Source organism: Salarias fasciatus, chromosome 22 (assembly GCF_902148845.1).
Source record: "Salarias fasciatus chromosome 22, fSalaFa1.1, whole genome shotgun sequence".
In the NCBI taxonomy this organism is placed as follows: domain Eukaryota; kingdom Metazoa; phylum Chordata; class Actinopteri; order Blenniiformes; family Blenniidae; genus Salarias; species Salarias fasciatus.
Window position 1 is genome coordinate 29,695,494 of NC_043765.1, and position 20,118 is coordinate 29,715,611.

Here is a 20,118-nt window from a genome sequence, read left to right on the forward strand (position 1 = left end):
GTGCACTAAGTGGAGCCGCAGCGCTGGCAGCATAGACTGCTTCGGCTCCGGGGTGACTACAAGGGCGTACCCAAAAGTTCCCGGACTTTGATTGTAACTTTTTATTTCTGACATTTCAAAATAAAACACCACCGTCGCCTTCAAAATAGTCTCCATCCGCATTAATGCAGCGCTCCAGCCGTGTCTCCCACTTCACCAATGCGTCATCAGACCAGTGCGTAATTGTGCCATTCTGGACCGGCTGCGATTTGTCTGTCACCTCCTCCACATCTGCAAACCGCTGTCCCTTCAGCTGCTTCTTCAACCTGGGGAACAAGAAAAAGGATCAACCGGCTCCACTCCGCCACGACGCTCTGCTTCCTCCTCACATCCTCACGGAGCGTCTGAGGACTTCCTGTAGTAGTCCTGGTTTACAGTCTGACCTGGAGGGACAGACTCGCTGTGGACGAGACCCTGGACAGCCAAGAAGCAGCTCAGCATTGTTTTCACGCTGAGCGGACCTGACGCGCCGACATCTGGCCCTTCTCAAACCCCCGGACCACTCATGGACCTGAGTCTTCCCCAGAGCAGCATCCTTGTAGGCTTGCTGCAACAAGCTGAGTGTTTCTGCTGCTGTTTTTCCAGCAAAAAGCAGAATTTAATGTTTGCGTGCTGCTCTGCTTTCCAGTCAATGTCGCCATTTTGGAAAAAATCGCAGACCTCCTCTGCACTCTGTTACTATAAATAGCGCCTGACAGGCGTCAGTGTCACTCTGGGAGCTCAGCGTTTTCACAGATATGCACGAGGCTTACCTGCAGCACATCTGACGGCCAGAAGTCAAAACTCATTCTTATTAGTATTTTATGACCTAATTCCCGATTCTTTTGGGTACCCCCTCGTATCAGGTCCATCATCGCTAACCTCTCTGATATGTTAGGCGTTGTTTTGGTCACAAACATATCTGTGGAGTGTGCATAAACGCGGGGTCCACGCATGCGCAGTTGCTATGCTAATTTGCTGCTAAATGCTAATGGAGCACCTCGTGCCTTAGAGTAAGCTGTTCACATGGTGGTTTCATCCTGATAAAATGCTAAGCTTGTGTGTGCTGTGTGTGTGTGTGTGTGTGTGTGTGTGTGTGTGTGTGTGAGTGTGAAGGAAAGAAAAAAAAAGCTCACTTATTCATCATTCTATCCAAGGAATTGATGCTTACAGGCTGAACTTCAGTTAATTGTTATTTGATTTATACTGATAAAGTTATCTTTTATAAGAAATATTTTTTTTATTTTTAAGTTTATTTGATGTGTTTAAAAGTGGAAAGTATTATTTTGTACCTTTACTGGAATTTTTGTACGGGTCATGTTTTATTTATTTTAACAAAAGATTTATGGCCTCATGGGACTCCTGAAGCAGCTGACAGGTACCGGCAGGCCAAGCGAACTGCAGCCCGAGTGGTTGTGGCGGCAAAAACTGGGGTCTGGGAGGAGTTCGGGGAGGCCGTGGAGGAGGACTATCGGTCGGCCTCAAAGAAATTCTGGCAAACCGTCCGGCGCCTCAGGAGGGGAAAGCAGGTCTCCACCAACACTGTTTACAGTGGAGGAGGAGCTGCTGACCTCAACTGGGGATATTGTTGGACGGTGGAAGGAATACTTTGAGGACCTCCTCAATCCCGTCGCCACGTCTTCCGTGGAGGAAGCAGAGGCTGAGGTCTCAGAGGTGGACTCGTCCATCACCCAAGCTGAAGTCACCGAGGTGGTTGGTAAGCTCCTCGGTGGCAAGGCACCGGGGGTGGACGAGATTCGCCCAGAGTACCTTAAGTCTCTGGATGTGCAGGGACTGTCTTGGTTGACACGTCTCTGCAACATCGCATGGCAGTCGGGGACAGTGCCTCTGGATTGGCAGACCGGGGTGGTGGTCCCCCTGTTTAAAAAGGGGGACCGGAGGGTGTGCTCCAACTATAGGGGGATCACACTCCTCAGCCTCCCTGGGAAAGTCTATTCCAGGGTACTGGAGAGGAGGATTCCACCGATAGCCGAACCTCGGATTCAGGAGGAACAATGCGGTTTTCGTCCTGGTCGTGGAACAGTGGACCAGCTCTATACCCTCCATAGGGTGCTCGAGGGTTCGTAGGAGTTCGCCCCACCAGTTCACATGTGTTTTGTGGACTTGGAGAAGGCGTTCGACCGCGTCCTGCGTGGTGTCTTGTGGGGGGTGCTCTGGGAATACGGAGTCCGGGGCCCCTTGTTAAGGGCTGTCCGGTCTCTGTATGACCGGAGTAGGAGTCTGGTCCGCATTGCCGGCAGTAAGTCGGACCTGTTCCCGGTGCATGTTGGACTCCAGCAGGGCTGCCCTTTGTCACCGGTTCTGTTCATAATCTTTATGGACAGAATTTCTAGGTGCAGCCAGGGGCCGGAGGGGGTCCGGTTCGGGAACCACAGGATTTCGTCTCTGCTTTTTGCAGATGATGTTGTCCTGTTGGCTTCATCGAACCAGGACCTACAGCATGCACTGGGGCGGTTCGCAGCCGAGTGTGAAGCGACAGGGATGAGGATCAGCACCTCCAGATCCGAGGCCATGGTCCTCGACTGGAGGAAGGTGGCTTGTCCCCTCCAGGCCGGTGGAGAGACTCTGGCCCAAGTGGAGGAGTTTAAGTATCTTGGGGTCTTGTTCACGAGTGAGGGACGGATGGAGCGTGAGATTGACAGGCGGATCGGTGCAGCAGCTGCAGTGATCAGTCGTTGTATCGGTCTGTTGTGGTGAAGAAGGAGCTGAGCCGAAAGGCGAAGCTCTCGATTTACCGGTCAATCTACGTTCCTACCCTCACCTATGGTCATGAGCTTTGGGTCAGGACCGAAAGGACAAGATCCCGGATACAAGCGGCCGAAATGAGCTTCCTCCGTAGGGTGGCTGGGCGCTCCCTTAGAGACAGGGGGAGGAGCTCAGTCACCAGGGAGGAGCTCGGAGTAGAGCTGCTTCTCCTCCACATCAAGAGGGGCCAGCTGAGGTGGCTCGGGCATCTGGTTAGGATGCCTCCTGGACGCCTTCCTCGGGAGTCCCACTGTCCCACTAGGAGGAGACCCCGGGGAAGACCTTGGACACGCTGGAGAGACTATGTCTCTCGGCTGGCCTGGGAACGCCTCGAGATCCTCCCAGAGGAGCTGGAGGAAGAGTCTGGGGACAGGAAGTCTGGACATCCCTGCTGAGACTGCTGCCCCCGCGACCCGGCCCCGGATAAGCGGTAGAAAATGGATGGATGGATGGATGGATTTATGGCCTGTGGTGAATTTAACTCAAATGAATGAATGTCCTACAGGTCAGGTTTTTTTTTTTTTTTTTTTTTCAGTGATAGAGAAGATTTGATTCAGTGACGCTTGATGCCGAGAGAGAGAGAGAGAGAGAGAGAGAGGGCATCAACGACACCAGAAGTCAGAGTGAGAGAATACCCGTGCTGAATACCAGGCGGCTTTTCAGAAAACGCTGAATTGATGGATCCAAGGAACCCGAAGGCGAGCCAGAACCAAGAAAAGGAATTCAACTGAACATGCCTCCCAAACTGCAGTGTGGTTCCACACTGGCGCCATTTCTGTAAGTGGCCTTTGAGAGATATACAGTGATTCTTTTATTATTTGAGCAACTTTAGTACATGTTCAGTATTTAACATTTTCTCATTCTTCTTTCTCAGCAAACTGTGAGGAGGCTCCACAAGGCTCAACGTGATGCCAGCAAATGTTGTGATGCACGTATAAGGTGTGATTACAGTTTTGTGTTTGGGTAATATTAAATTCTAAATTGTTGTTTCAGCCTGACCCAGTCAGCAGGCCATTCCCCTTCTTCTGATTACAGACTTTATTTGTTTTCCAGTGTGTCTTCACCCCACAATTCTAAGGTGACCACCTTTCTGGCACAGGACGTTTCATTGGCCCATCCCAATGTGGACCCTGAAAAGCTGGTGAGTTGAATTTTCTTGTGCCACTAAAACTAACTTGGAAGTTACATAAGTTTTCTTCCTTATATACTGTGCTTTTCGACTATATGTGACCAATTTTATTAATAAATGAACCCTTTCCTCTTCAGCCTGCTGCAAAACCTATTTTGAAACACTCCGGCTAACTTTCAGGAGCGAAGATGATCCTCCTGAGGAGACGGGGAGGCGCAGGGTTGCTGCAGCAACTAAACAAGGAGAGAAGAGTAGGTGAAGACTGCATCTCTACATACTTTACTTTGACTCTCCCCAATCTAATTTGCTCAGTGCTAAACTTTCCATTTTCTCTGTGTTTGGCAGCTTTTCAAAGCCAGAGTTGGTGTTGTCCGTGGCGACGAAGAGGGCACATGGGAAAAGGCATCCATTGACCTCATGTCAGAGGAGGAGGACGCCATCTTGGATGGAAAGCCTGTATGAGTCCGGCTTCCACCTCGAAGCAAGGAGTTGTCAGCGCTGTGCTGCGCTGCAAGGCAGACTGGAGGCTGATCCAAAATGTCCAGCCTACCATCACAAGAGAGTCGCCGGGGATGTGTTTACTGCTGCACAGGAGTGACCTGTTTGTGGCTCTGCGCTACTGTTTTACATACTTTATTTTTTTTTTTTTCCATTGTGTGTTTGTAGATTAGACTGTATACATTGGTGTGATTTTTTTTTTTTTTTACAACCAAATAAATATTTATGCTCTGATAGTGTTTCATTATTTATGATATAGTGTATGATAAGATTAAATTAATTATAACTACATTAAATCATATATGATAAATTAAACTATAATAAAGTTAATATATGCATATTGAATAATTCCCCCTACATATTTGACCAATGGTGGAAGGAGCAGTGAGGGCAAAACAACCAATCAGGTGTAAGAATAACGGTGTGTTTCCGCCGGACGTGACGCAAATTTTTCTTGCGATGAGATTACATACGAAGTCAATGTAATGACACGATTGTCGCTCAATCTTGAGCGGCGGGCGGCGGACAGCGAGCGATGACGTGGCGGGCGGCCGGCGGCGAGCGTTTCCAGCGAAAAATTTGCGCGCCCTTCGACTTGCATTGCCAGTCGGCCCCGCCCACTGCTCGCCACTCACCGCCCAAAGCCCGCCGCTTCATCACTCTTTGCTAATCGCTCGAGTTGAAATAATTGAACTTTTCAAGTGAATTCACGCCAGGACAGCCTATCAGCGTGGAGGTTTTCACGGACGTGCTGACATAGGGCATGCAGGACTCCGACCACGCAAAACAGTGGGCGTGATGCCAAGGCGAGCGGCTTGCGGTGAGCGGCGTGCTCATTTGTTCACCGCTTCTGGTGGAAACACAGCGTCAGCCTGAAGCAGCGCTGGAACCGGCCGTCCAGGCGCAGCTCCTGCAGACGGTGGAACTCACCGAGCTCAGACCGCCTCCGGAGGGCAGCGTGCAGCCTGAAGCGATCGCAGCCGGAGCTAACTTCCGCATGCCAAATACAGAGCAGCGATGGCGGTGGGCGGAGCCATCTCAAGCTCAATCTTTATTTGTAAAACCACTTCTCATATTCATTAAAACAACGCAAAGTGCTGAACAGTAAAAACAGTCATAAAAACAAAAACAAAAAAAAGAACAAAACTCGCACCATTGATCAGTATGCGCGCGCGTGCGCACACACACACACACACACACACACACACACACACACACACACACACACACACACACACACACACAGACAGCCGGGTGCACACAGGACTGTGGGACAAACAGAAGAATCCTGTCCACTGCTGCTGCAGGAGACGGTGCTGAGGAGGCTGTGATGTTTCTGCAGGATGTTCTGTGTTACATAGTTGTACCAGCGTGACGCGTCGTGCAAATGAATTCAAACACCAGCGACCACGGTGTCATTTGTCGCACGAATGCAGTTGCGTTAAACGCGTCCGGTGGAAACACACCGTAAGGCCCAAGGTGTGAGATGCTAATGCCCCCCTGCAAGAAACCGGGGGATTATTCTCCATAGCAACTGACAATTGTGGAGCTCAAGGGGTGTCAACATTTCACACCTTTTTAAGGCCGTATGCGAGCCCTGAAGATGGTACGTATTCAGGCGTACTCAGGCTCCTGCATTACAGCTGAGATACACCTGATTACCCCTTCATATGCCTGACTACAGGAGGAGCGTGTTGCTGTAATCAGGTCCGAATACAGGTCTTTTCAAGCAGTGGCTGTACTTGAACTCACAAGAGTGCTAATTACTGTGCCACCAAATGAACCCCAGAGTCAGTCCATTGATCATGCCTGATCATAAAACAAGCTGCTGAAATGCAGCTATATGGTAAATATTACTGATATTTTCATATTCCAAGGAGGTTATGGATGGTGAGTAGGCTGGCTAACGCCGCCTGAATCACAAGTGAGATTCAGGCTGGGAACCACTTGTTCACTTACTCATAGGAAAAGAGCAGTTTAAAATGCTCCGCAGCTGTTGATTGGGCGCTGCGCATGTCTGTCAATCTGGGGCTGTTGAAACCCAGAGCCAATTGCATCAGTTCTAGCTGCTGACGTAACTGCAGAGCGACAGCAAAACCAGGAAGAAGAAGAAGCGTTGCTGTGTTTACTTCTTTCGCAATGGCACTGGACGATTATTGCCGTTTGTGTAAAGCAAACATGAGGGAAAGTGGACCCCGCGTTTATGCACACTCCACAGATATGTTTGTGACCAGAACAACGCCGAACATATCAGAGAGGTTAGCGATGATGGACCTGATACGAGGGGGTACCCAAAAGAAACCGGAATTAGGTCATAAAATACTAATAAGAATGAGTTTTGACTTCTGGCCGTCAGATGTGCTGCAGGTAAGCCTCGTGCATATCTGTGAAAACGCTGAGCTCCCAGAGTGACACTGACGCCTGTCAGGCGCTATTTATAGTAACAGAGTGCAGAGGAGGTCTGCAATTTTTTCCAAAATGGCGACATTGACTGGAAAGCAGAGCAGCGCGCAAACATTAAATTCTGCTTTTTGCTGGAAAAACAGCAGCAGAAACACTCAGCTTGTTGCAGCAAGCCTACAAGGATGCTGCTCTGGGGAAGACTCAGGTCCATGAGTGGTCCGGGGGTCTGAGAAGGGCCAGATGTCGGCGCGTCAGGTCCGCTCAGCGTGAAAACAATGCTGAGCTGCTTCTTGGCTGTCCAGGGTCTCGTCCACAGCGAGTCTGTCCCTCCAGGTCAGACTGTAAACCAGGACTACTGCAGGAAGTCCTCAGACGCTCCGTGAGGATGTGAGGAGGAAGCAGAGCGTCGTGGCGGAGTGGAGCCGGTTGATCCACCACCACAGAGCGCCAGCGGACACGGCGCTGCGCCTCACGCAGTTTCTGGAGAAGAATGAGATGAATCTCCTCTCCCATCCGCCTGATTCTCCAGATGAAGCCTCCAGTGACTTTTTCTTGTTCCCCAGGTTGAAGAAGCAGCTGAAGGGACAGCGGTTTGCAGATGTGGAGGAGGGGACAGACAAATCACAGCCAGCCCATAATTACACACGGGTCTGACGACGCATTGGTGAAGTGGGAGACACGGCTGGAGCGCTGCATTAATGCGGATGGAGATTATTTTGAAGGCGACGGTGATGTTTTATTTTGAAATGTCAGAAATAAAAAGTTACAATCAAAGTCCGGGAACTTTTGGGTACGCCCTTGTAGTCACCCCGGAGCCGAAGCAGTCTATGCTGCCAGCGCTGCGGCTCCACTTAGTGCACGTCATCGTCAACTGTCCCTCCCCGTCCTGTTATTGGGTCCCGGACTTACGGACAAATTCTCCTCTTGGTCGCCAGACTGCCCTGCAAATCAAAATGAAATGAGGGCGCAGGCAGGATGGGAATTCCCAGGCTCGATGGTGAGTTCATTCTCTTCCAATCCTCCTCATCCTCACCCCCACCTGAGGCTGCCACAACCCTCACCTTCCACATCCCAAGTTGTCCACCATCTGCCCCTCAACCCCAGAGAATATCCTTGCTCCAGATGTGGAAGACAGACAAGCATAGGTCACCATCTTTCTTGAGCTTTTTCATTTTTTTCATTTCAATGATCTTTCTAAGATCAACGATCTTAATGTTACCTATTCTTCATAGCCATCATTATTCATAGGATAAGAATTGACATGTTCTGTCATGATCAGAACTGCCTCCACCTGACTAACGAATGGTTGATATGTCAACTTGAGTCTGCATCACACTTTTCTTCCTGGCCTCTTGGTGAGAAATCGACATGCTGTCCTTTGTTTGGAGCGCCTCATTGTGGCTATGGCCCCTGCCTCTTTTGTTGGACCATGCTGTGGCAACTGCAACTGACTTTGTACCTCTTTCAGTTTGTCAGTTGCTTTGGTACTGTGGTGGAAAAATCCAACAATAGCATCACATTTCTCCAAGACGGACTGAAGACTTGTGTCTGCTTTCATGGAGTTCTTCACTCCAGTCATTAGTGATTCTCACAAGGAGCTCATAAATATTGTCCGCTGTGTGCTGTACTGCTACATTTACTGTTGCATGATTGCAAGACTGCATCTGCCAGTGCTTGTCAAAAAAAGTCATATAACAGTCAAATAAGATTCAGTTGTTCTTGCAGTCCACATATCACTGGTTAAAACCAGGCTGCTCACTGACTGGAGGGAGTCTTTCAAAGTTTCTTGTACTTGCTCATGGCGTTGGAATTATAGTTGTCCTCAAAGTTCTCCTACTTGGGATCTGGTACCCGGGCTCCAACACCTTCATAAAATACTGAAGCCCTGGATCCTCAACCATTGAAATTGGTTGCAAGTCTTTGGCAATCATCTGAGCAAGACTCCAACAACTTCAACAAGACTCTCAGGATGTACGCTCTTCAGGTGTTTACAAAGTTTGCTGGTTTTCACATACATCACATGTCGCATACATCTTGTCTGCTGGTATAAAATAACCCCACACAAGGCTTCTTTCGCTCAGCCATTTCTCCTCTCTCTGTCACTCCAGGGGACGCACACATGCAAGTTATTGTTGCTAACCCGTAAGCGCACGCACACACGCACACACGCACACACGCACATACTCGCAGCTTTTCTGGTCATGTGATTTGGATGGACCAGCTCAATATGCTGCGGAATGGGGAGTGTTTTGGTACTGAAGACGTAAAATACTTAAAAACATTTTGAAGCGACACGTGCACTTTTATTAACTTGCACTTTTATTTACATGCACTTTTATTTTGGATTATTATCCAGTATCAATTCTTTACTGGAGTAATCGATACTGGACCATTGCACATTCTGGTATCGAGGTATCGATAGGCCACGATAGGCCACTAATCAGGATCCTTTCGGGGCAAAATACTGCGTGCTGCATTCTGACATTTGCAATACAAATATAGAATCAAAGAACCGGGTGGAGTCGGTCGGACGGACGTTCTAGTCTTCAACAGTCCCGAGATTTTTCCTGCTCCTGAAAATGGATCAGCCCATTGCCTTTTAATCTCTTGAATCTGGATCTGTTGTTTCGGACATTAAGTCTCTCGATTTCCTTTCCACTTCTTTGGTTGTGTTTCAGAAACAAGGAGGTGCTCCAATCTTGATCAAAACAATTTGAGCTCTTATATTTGTGGTTTCTGCAGGTTTGCTTCTTGATGTCCATCTGAAAGCGACAATCATCCACTTATTCGAAGCTGGTGGATATGACTTCCACATCTCCTTATACATGTCTCAGAGGAGACTGATGTGCTTCACTTTGATCCAAATGAAAATTATGCAAACCAAGATGAGAGCAGCTCTGTGATGCACATACAGCCAGCATGTGTCTTCTACACTGAAAAAAGTCAACTAAGGCAGTTGTTTAATTGGAAATTCAGAAATGTTTGATTAAAATGAGCACAATGACTTTCTCTTTGTGACGAGGTTCATTCTGAGCGGGGGTGCAGTGCGAGCCCAGATGCATGTGGATCTGCGGCATTCCAATTCATCAACTGGATCGCAGATAGGATCACTGTGCAGTGAAGATTCAGCTGGGTTGACACCTTGAAATCTTTCTGAAGAAAAGATGAGATTCAATCTAGATCCCGTCTGGTCTTTAGGCTGCTAGGGAGAGACGAGATGCACAGCTTTGTCCAGGGTCAGCTCCTCCACTTCCATGAAGGAGCAATGCATCAAAACCAAGGAGGAAGATGGAAAGAGGTGAGTTCAGACCGCTCTCTCGCCAGTGAGGTAAATGGTTCTGGTCCAATTTGTGTTGCCACACGTGGAAAGGTGCCTGACGTCAGTGGTGGGCACAGCTAACCAAAAAGTTAGCTTCGATAACCGTTCTTCCCCTAACTGAAAAGTTAGCTTCGATAACGCTAAACCGATAAACTGCTAAAAGATTTAGCTGAAGTTAACAATAACCGCTAACGCCTGGTTCACACAGGACGCGCCGTGCACCAAGTTTCGGATCGCCGCCCCTGTTAACCTATCTGGCGGAGCGGCTCTGCTCCTCTCTATTTTCTCCGTATGGATTTGTCAAGCTGGATCAAGCAGATCGCACCAGACAGGAAGTCGGGAACGGAAAATACAAGAGAATCCAGTCAATTTTCAAATTAAAATAAAGTGAATAACATAAGTTATGTTGCTTTTCAGTTTTCCTTTTCAGATAAACACACACACACACACACACACACACACACACACACACAGGGAGAGGGGGGAGAGAGAGAGAGAGAGAGAGAGAGAGAGAGATTCACGTGATGGTGGGCACTGTCAAGGCACAGTTCAACAAGATGATAGAATATGGACTCAGTAAGCGGACGAGTTAGCACTCAGGACTTCATTGACGAGCTGGCATGTCAAATGCGCACCTGTGACATTTGTTGACTTTGAGCCATGACGCAAGCACATACGCGAGTCATTCAAATACCCCCGGAATCTCGATTTTCGGGGCTTTCTAACAGTTTTTGAATCATTTCAATCGGACAAACGGGTCGAGAGTTATGCATTACAAAATCCATGTTTTTTCGAAACAATTTTCGGCGTTTTTTTAACCGCAGAGAAGCGACTTTTCATTACTTTGCACAGTAACGGAAGCACGTACGAGAGGCGTTCGAGTACCCTCGGAAACCAGAGTCGCTAATGTGTAAATTTAGAGGAAGCTAATTAGTCCGCTAATGTTTTTCAAACTTAGCTGAACCGCTAATCCGCTAATTAAAATGTTAGCTTTGCTAATTAGCGGTTAGCTGATTAGCGGACTGCGCCCACCACTGCCTGACGTCTTTTGCGAGAAAAGTTCAGGCTTTAGTCCTGGTGTAGTCTGAGGATGTCCGGGTTCGAGCAGGTCTTATAGCAGCGATTCCGATGCTGTGATAACGTCAGCCTCCGGCTGGCTTCTGACCAACAGCAGTTCACGCTTTTGTTCATGTGGTGCGCTGGCTGCGGGTCTTACTAGCGCCCCCAAAAGGTGCTGAGGTGGTAGTGCAGCCAGCAGTGCCGGACCTCTGTGGTGGAATTTGGTGCAAACATGGTCCCCAAATGTCACTGTTGTGTATTGTCTGAGACCTATGGCCACACATGGTCGGCCTCAAGTTCGTCTCCAGGCATCAAGTGTGGAGATCCCAACATGATATCACTCCAAATACATGATTTCACATCGTATGATACACCAAATGGAAACCATCAACAATCCAAACCTCACGAGGTTCAAGCAACCATAGATTTTTTTATTAATGTGCTGAGGATTTTATTTCAATTAGTGTACATTTGAAATCCTCACTAGTAGGCTAGTGCAAAGATCAGCACTCCTGCCCCAGACAGAGCAAGAGGGTCCTTGGTTCAAATGCTGGTGTTTTTCTATTTAATCCGGGTACTCCAGCTTCCTTCCAATGTCCAAAAATATGCATGTGAGGTTAAAAACGGTCTCCCTAAATTGCCCTGGGAAGTCCTCGAATGTCACATTGTTCATTGCCAGTGTTCTTGAGTTTAGAGTGGTAGAACAGCTGTAAGAACTCTGCCACTGGCATGATCCGCCAAGCTCTCAAGTAAGGCAGTTTCTGCTGACAGAAAAATAAATGAAGGAGGAAGTGCTGTAAATCCTGTATTACAGAGGTGAATAAGGAATTATTTTAAATGCAGATGGTGTGAAAAAGCCAAATTCAAACAGTCAATGAAAACCACTGAGGGAAATCGGGATAATGTTCTACAAATGTCTGAAATATTAATATTACAAAGAAAGTTCTGGAAGAACCTGTTAGCACAAGCAATGGAAATTACAAGGCTAGTTAATTTGCTCAAACAGCATTTTCAAACTAATGGTAGTTTTCAAGAAACAGAATAGCTGAAGACAGGTAGTTAGATTCACTACACAGTGAGCGTCTGTACTGAACTGATAAACACAAAATCACATGATGTGACAAATTCTAAGAAAAACATTTTTCTGACATTTCACAAATTTGAGAAAATTGTTATAGCATTTGATTTGGAAGAAGACACTGTTAGATGATCAGGAGTTCAAATTAAATTCCACTTTCTATGAAGCAGTTTTTGGAAATGACTACTTTTTCACCGCAACAACAGACACAATGCTTGAAATGCCGAGAAACTGCTCACATCTGCACACACAGAATTCCTCTCACTGTGTACATTTTTTCACAAAGTGACCAGCGAGATAATTCAAATGAGTTTTGGAGTGATCTATTGAGGCTGGCGTGTGCAGACCTACCACCAGCACACACATATGCAGCTGGATGTGTTGCTGGAGGGATTTCTCAAATATATATTTGATATATATTTCTGAACAATCAAAACCGATGTAAAGACCCCAAAAATGCCAATTTGTTTGTAGATGGTAAATTTATTCCACAATCTGTTAAGCTTCATGAAAGAAAATGCGCTGAACATGTAGTGTTTGTTGCACTTCTGTTACAGAGGAATTCCACACAATCCGTCTGCGGTCCGGTCCGGTCTGGTCCGGTCCGGTCTGGTCCGGTCCGGTCTGGTCCGCTCCGCTCCGTAGTCTTAAAACCCACAGCGCCGCATCGCTCCGCTGCGCCTCTGTACCGCCGGCCGGAGAAGCAGAGCAGTGCGAGGAGCAGATTCAGGCCATTCAGAATAAAGTGCATACATGGTGCTGAATATGTATTTTGTAGAAAACACAAAATTTATGGACAATAGCCTACAAATGGGAAAAATATATGCAGCTGTGTAAACATTTAGAAACATTCTACTATGGCTTTATTACAGGCAAAATAGAAGTTTGTCATATAAAACTTGAAAGTGTGTTTTAATTTTTGTTTGTCCATTTCTTAAAGTGTATATTTTAATCAGTATGGTATGTCTATTCGTGATATCTTTGAAAATTAATATGAGGACAAATAAAACGTCTTTAAACAGTTTAAAGCTTTTAATAAAGAATAGTGCTGAGCAACGATTACATTTCTTAACTGCGATTCATTATGCACAAACTACAATAATGAATTCAAAGTACTCTGTAATGATCATCCTGCCCGGAGCTGGGGACAGGGACTTTTTTTGGCAAGAATTTTGCAAGAAGCATAATTTTACAATAATAATTTTACAACTCATCAAATATGATTTATAATAACTTAAAATACCAAGTCTTTACCAAGATTGCCCCCCGACCCCCCCCCCCCCCCCCCCCCCCAACACACACACACACACACACACACACACACACACACACACACCAGCAAAAGCAGAGCAGAGTACATTCAGTCACGCGGAATTGTGCCTCACTAAGCCAGATTGTGTGCTGAAGGGAAATGTACTTTATTTTGGGTGTTTTCAGTGCCTGGAGACTGCCCAGCGGGCCGAAACGTTGTGCCGGCAAAAGACGCGATTTAAGCTTCAGTTTCGTTTTTGCTGTGTGTGCTTTTATGACGCTCAGCTGGAGCGCAGTGTGTGTGTGTGTGTGTGTGTGTGTGTGTGTGTGTGTGTGTGTGTGTGTGTGTGCAGGGGGGCCGTGGGGGGCGTTAATGCCTGATGAAAATATTTGTCAGCGTTAAGGAAGCAGTCCGTTAACGCATTAACGTGCGTTAATATTATATATATATATATATATATATATATATATGTGTGTGTGTGTGTGTGTGTGTGTATATATCTATATATGTATATATGTATATATATACATATATATGTATATACACACACACACATATATATATATATATATATATATATATATATATATACATACATATATAGATATAGTAGCGTTCGAGCGGTGACTTCAGGCAAGAAGATGAGGTGGAGATTGCTCTGTTGCTCAACCCAGCTTTATTGTTATAACAACTAAGCTCAGGGAACATTTCACACAAGACAAATAATTACGGCCTGTAGGCCGCATGTCACTCCCCCAGCAACCCCCCTGGCCCACGGTTCGACAGGAAATGAAAATAAAAGTAACACAAACACAGTGACAAAAAGGCAGAACATAATCATAAACAAAGGAAACCCCAGGAACACACAGAACCCCCACAAATGGTCCCACAAATCCAGAACGGGGAGCTCCCAGCATGCATATATATATATGTATATTTATGTGTGTGTGTTTGTGTGTATGTATGTATGTATATATATATATATATATAGAACTTTGTTGTCGCCACCCCGGCGGTATTGTGTCTGTCTCCTTCAAGCTTGGCCTGGGAGCTTGAGGGATATGCGGAGGCCTCTGGTCGTGGACCTGAGCTTAAAGGAGACAATACTGCCGGATGGGTGACAATACAGTTTACAGTATATTTATGTAAACAGATACAGATACAGATAGTGGTGTACTCACTCATCTCTAACAATTACCTGATGAACAAATATAAAAAAAATCCAAGATCAGAAATAAAGAAGACATAAATGTGACAGTGAATAAATTGAAAAAGTGGCAACAAATAAATACATAAAATGTCAGAAGAAAATAAAATACGAGGACATATAATTTGGAGAAAAGGAAACGCAAAATTAAAACCATACAGAAATAAATACAGGGATCAAAACTGATGTGGAAAGAAATCAAAAAATCACCAAATAAATATACAGTATATATATATATATATATAGCTAGATGGGAGTCGATCTGACTTTGACAGCTGTGCTCTCATTCAGGCCTCAGCTGTCTGTGCAGTCTGGTTGCCTCAGCAGCATTATGACCTGCCTCTAGATTCAGTTTTTTCACGACCACAAGGCAGAGCTTGTGAAGATCTGGATCACAAAGTCAGGTTTCCAAAGACAGGTGTCTTCTTTCAAGACAGTGTTCACTGTCAGTCCACAGGCTGGAGGTCGTCCTGTGCTTGGTAAAGTTCTGGTACATGATACAGAGGAAAGGTTTTCCATGGAACGGATCATATCCTTTAGTGCCTGGCTGGATCCCATGGGTGTTCCACATTCTCATCACGGCATCCAGCCTTTTTCTGTAAAATAAAAAAGACACAATCCATAGGTCAATAAAAGTGAATGTGCAAAGAAATGACAGTGAGTATGTCACGTGTGCAGGAGGGAGGACCCACGCGCAGGCAGTCAGAGAGTTGAGCTGGTTTATTGTCCAGGAAAGCAGGTTAACAGGAACGCAAACAAGCTGAGGTGCGGGCAGGGACACGGACAACACACACAACAGACCGGCAAGGACAAGTGAGGGATACAGGCTTTAAATAAGGTGGACACAGGTGAGGCACATTAGGGCGCTAACGAGGAAGGAGACCAGGCAGGAGAACATGAGGAACAGACAAGCAGGAGAGACAGGGCATGTAAAAATGGGGAAAACAAAACCAAAACCAGTCCAGAGCGCCCCCACAAGGCTGGAGGGCACGGGGCGTGACAGTACCCCCCTCTCCATGTGCGCCTCCTGGCGCACAAGGCGGAGGAGGGCAGGCCCGGACGGGGACAAGACTCGGACTGGAACGGGGACAAGACTCGGACTGGAACGGGGACAAGACTCGGACTGGAACGGGGACAAGACTCGGACTGGAACGGGGACAAGACTCGGACTGGAACGGGGACAAGACTCGGACTGGAACGGGGACAAGACTCGGACTGGAACGGGGACAAGACTCGGACTGGAACGGGGACAAGACTCGGACTGGAACGGGGACAAGACTCGGACTGGAACGGGGACAAGACTCGGACTGGAACGGGGACAAGACTCGGACTGGAACGGGGACAAGACTCGGACTGGAACGGGGACAAGACTCGGACTGGAACGGGGACAAGACTCGGACTGGAACGGGGTGTGCTGCGCTCCTCGGCAGCCAGCACGGACAGGAACAGGACGGGTCGGGGCTGCACCACACAGCAGACAGGATGGGACAGGGACGGGTTGCCGGCAGCAAACAGGAACAGGGACGCCGGCAGCAAACAGGAACAGGGACGCCGGCAGCAAACAGGAACAGGAACGCCGGCAGCAAACAGGAACAGGAACGCCGGCAGCAAACAGGAACAGGACGGGTCGGGACTGCATGGCGGCACACGATGGGGGGGCGAGCTTCTTTCGCCAGCGGGGGGCCATAGGCACATAGTCCGGGGGCAAGCAGCTGCGCCGGCGGCGGCCAGAGGCAGACGATCCGGGGGGTAGGACTTACTGCCTGCTGGGTCCAGACGTGGCCGGTCCGTTCTGTCACGTGTGCAGGAGGGAGGACCCACGCGCAGGCAGTCAGAGAGTTGAGCTGGTTTATTGTCCAGGAAAGCAGGTTAACAGGAACGCAAACAAGCTGAGGTGCGGGCAGGGACACGGACAACACACACAACGGACCGGCAAGGACAAGTGAGGGCTACGGGCTTTAAATAAGGTGGACACAGGTGAGGCACATTAGGGCGCTAACGAGGAAGGAGACCAGGCAGGAGAACATGAGGAACAGACAAGCAGGAGAGACAGGGCATGTAAAAATGGGGAAACAAAACCAAAACCAGTCCAGAGCGCCCCCACAAGGCTGGAGGGGCACGGGGCGTGACAGAGTAAGTAAGCATGTGAGTGAGTGAGTTAATGAAAGGTGATGTTACCTTTATGAACTATAAGCATAACTGGACATGACATTCAAACTATTACCTTTTTTCTTTCTTGAAATCATCAGTGTTCTGTGCATGCCACTTGGTTATGTGTGTACATGTATGTGCATCTAGTGTATGTGTAATTGGGTGCAGGTCAGGCATGAGTGGATGTGTTTGTGTTTTAAGCTGTGTTCTTATGTTGTTATTAGTTTTGTTTACCTGTCACTATAAAACTTGAAAATCAATAAAAATATGGGGGAAAAAAACGAAAGAAAGCAGAACTGAAGGAGACCCTTGTCAACCACGTTCCCAGTGAAGTTTTCCACTGATTAGAACTCCTGGAACAAGTTTCTCCAGCAGTCTGCTTGCTGTCTCTGATATTATCACCATCAGCTTTTAACCCCCGATGCACACTGGATGCGGTCCGGCTGCGGAACGGCTCCGGTCCCGACACCGCAACTAATCCGTAGTCATTAAAATCAATGCTGTGATGCACACCGGCCGCGGTCCAGCTCCAGTCCGGCTCTGGTCCGGCTCCGGTCCGGCTCCGGTCCGGCTCCGGTCCGGCTGCGGAGCCTCTGCGGAGCTCCGGTCTCTTTCCGCAAAGATCCTATTTTTCCACATGCCGCAGCCCTACCGCGTCAATCCAGACAGAAGCAAGTCGGGTGCCCGGAAGGAAACGCGATACGTGTTCCAAAATAAGTCACTTCAAAATAAAATCTGTGTCGTGTTTTTGCCTTAATATTCTATTTTTTTTTACTTCTTCTGGTAGAAAACAGAACAAACAACGTCATGTAGTCATTATACTCTTTAGAAGAATGAACCGTTTTGTTCTTCGTCACTGCTGAGAAGCCAAATGACTCCAAAATGGCTCAAAACAGCTCTGTGACCGGAGCAGCTCCATGTTGCCAGATTGGGCGGGTTTGTTCAAAATCAAGCGTCTTTTCTGAACACGTCGGACGGGTTGATGAAATGATGATGTGTTTATGACGTGTTTTTTATCATAGAAATACGGTTTTAACGTGCATTTTCATCCGAGGCGGTGGTTTGGGCTGCTTTCTATTGAGTAAAATGGGTTTCAAATTGTCTATGGGGGATAACGACAGATCTGGCAACCTCCTCCGGCTTGACTGCGGAGACACCGCAGGCGGTGTGACAGGGGCGGGTATACTTCATGAGCTGATAACTATGATTTAGCTACCACTCTGGAAGGTCTATCATACCAAAATATCATCTACAGTCATAGATCTTTTCAAAAAATATAAGGAACCTTCGTCACCCTGAGTGGTACTGATATCTGGTCTGGCCCATGGACTATGAATCACAGTGCTGCGGTATACCGGGCCGGAGCCGGACCGCATCCAGCGTGCATGAGGGGTAACTCACCGCTCAACTATTTTTCTCAGATGTCACATGTCTGTCTGCAAAAAGCAGCATGGAAAAGCTTACCTGGTGAATTTGGTGATGTTGTTGCAGTTCTTTGAGCTGTATAAAAGCTGCAGCTCGTCCTGCTCCAAAACACAGACAGCAGTCTGGGTCAGACACTAGGAAACACACAGGTCCCCTGAATTAGGAGGCTAAATATCGTAGTTTGACTGTGCAGATGCTGGACTGATAGTTTTTGATTTGCGTGCATCTTATAAGTTATTCAGAAATGGGTAACACGATGAACTCACCTCTGTCTGGACGTGGCAGCGGAGCGTCGCTGTCTGGCCAAAGTCTGGGATTTCCGGTTCACCGTAAGATTGTCATTTTCTCGAGATAACGTGAAAAATAACTCGAGATCTTGAGAAAACCACTGAAATTAAAGGTCTAATACAGGATTTTCTCGAAAAGACGAAGCCAAACGTCTGTTACTCACTTTTTGAACAACGCCATGCTCCAGACCATCGCCCGGCTCTCCTGCTTCTCCCAGGAAACGCGGAAGTGTACGAGCGCGACCTCCTCTTCTCCGGCGTGCACGGCTCTGTTTACAGTTTCTGCGATCAGCGTCGCTCATACATAAAACTTGTTTTCCGAAACAGTTCCAGTTTCATGATGTCAGACTCGCCATCGGTCAGTACTAGCTCAGAAGCTCACGGCTACAGAAACACTCTGAATGCGCAAAAGGGAGAAGCTGATTGGGCGCAAGCACGGAGAACCGCCTTACGAAAGCAGCTCGTCAGAATGATTGACAAACAGACCCACCAGTTATTTAGGTGATCCACCCGGAAATCAAAATCCTGTATTCCACCTTTAACTCGTTATCACGGCAAAACGGAGGAAATAAAAAAGTAATGAACCATGTCCTTTTAGGGTTTCCGTGGTACCGCAATTAGCCACCACAGCTAGCTAGTTTTATTGATCATGTCGGGTTTCTTCCGATGTCAATAGCGTTGGACACTGCTGGCATATTAGTTACGACTTGTGTCAATTACGTAGGATATTGCTGTGTTTTTTCATGTCTTCTCCTTAAACTACACCGTCTCACACACATCATTCGAAACACTATGCTATTACTTTGAAGGCTCGTTGAAGGCTTTTACTTCCTTTTTTTAATTTTCATTGTGCAAGTTGGATAAGGGGAAAGCAGCCGCTTGGCGCCGCTGTGTTGTGCAGAATTGCAATTCACTTCATACGTCAGTGAAATAGGAAATACCCCCGAAAACGAGTGTTTTCTTTGTACAGTGTGAGCAACAACAATGAATCATACTTCATGCATGGACCGGTGAGCCGTCAGGGCCTGCACGGCCTTCTCTGCTGGCCTATAAAGTATCTGAATTACAGACTGATGTAAATTATATTTTGTCCATGAATACTTATTGAATAATTCCAAACGGTATGTTCCAGTTCCTTTCATAGATTTCCCGTGGTTGCGCTGCTTCCAGACATGTTTTTTTTTCATATTAAATCATTTAATCAATCAGATTTCAGGCATCATCTGTTGCTAGGGTCAAAGAAATCTGCCCGAGGCCTTCACTGTCCGTTCCTGATGGCGCAGTGAAGTAAAGTAAAGCGTCAAGCAGACAGTTGCTTCAACCAATCAGACTTCGAGTTGGCGACTCAGCGCCTACACCAACAACAGCAGATCCAGGCCTTCTGATTTACATTCACCAAGAGATACAGTAGGTGGCGCTATGCACCTAAGTTGTTGGTCGCCACCTGCAATTATTCCAAAGAAGAAGAAGAAGAAGAAGACCTGAAGAGAAATAAAACTTAGGCCAGAAATCCCACAGGGCAGCTG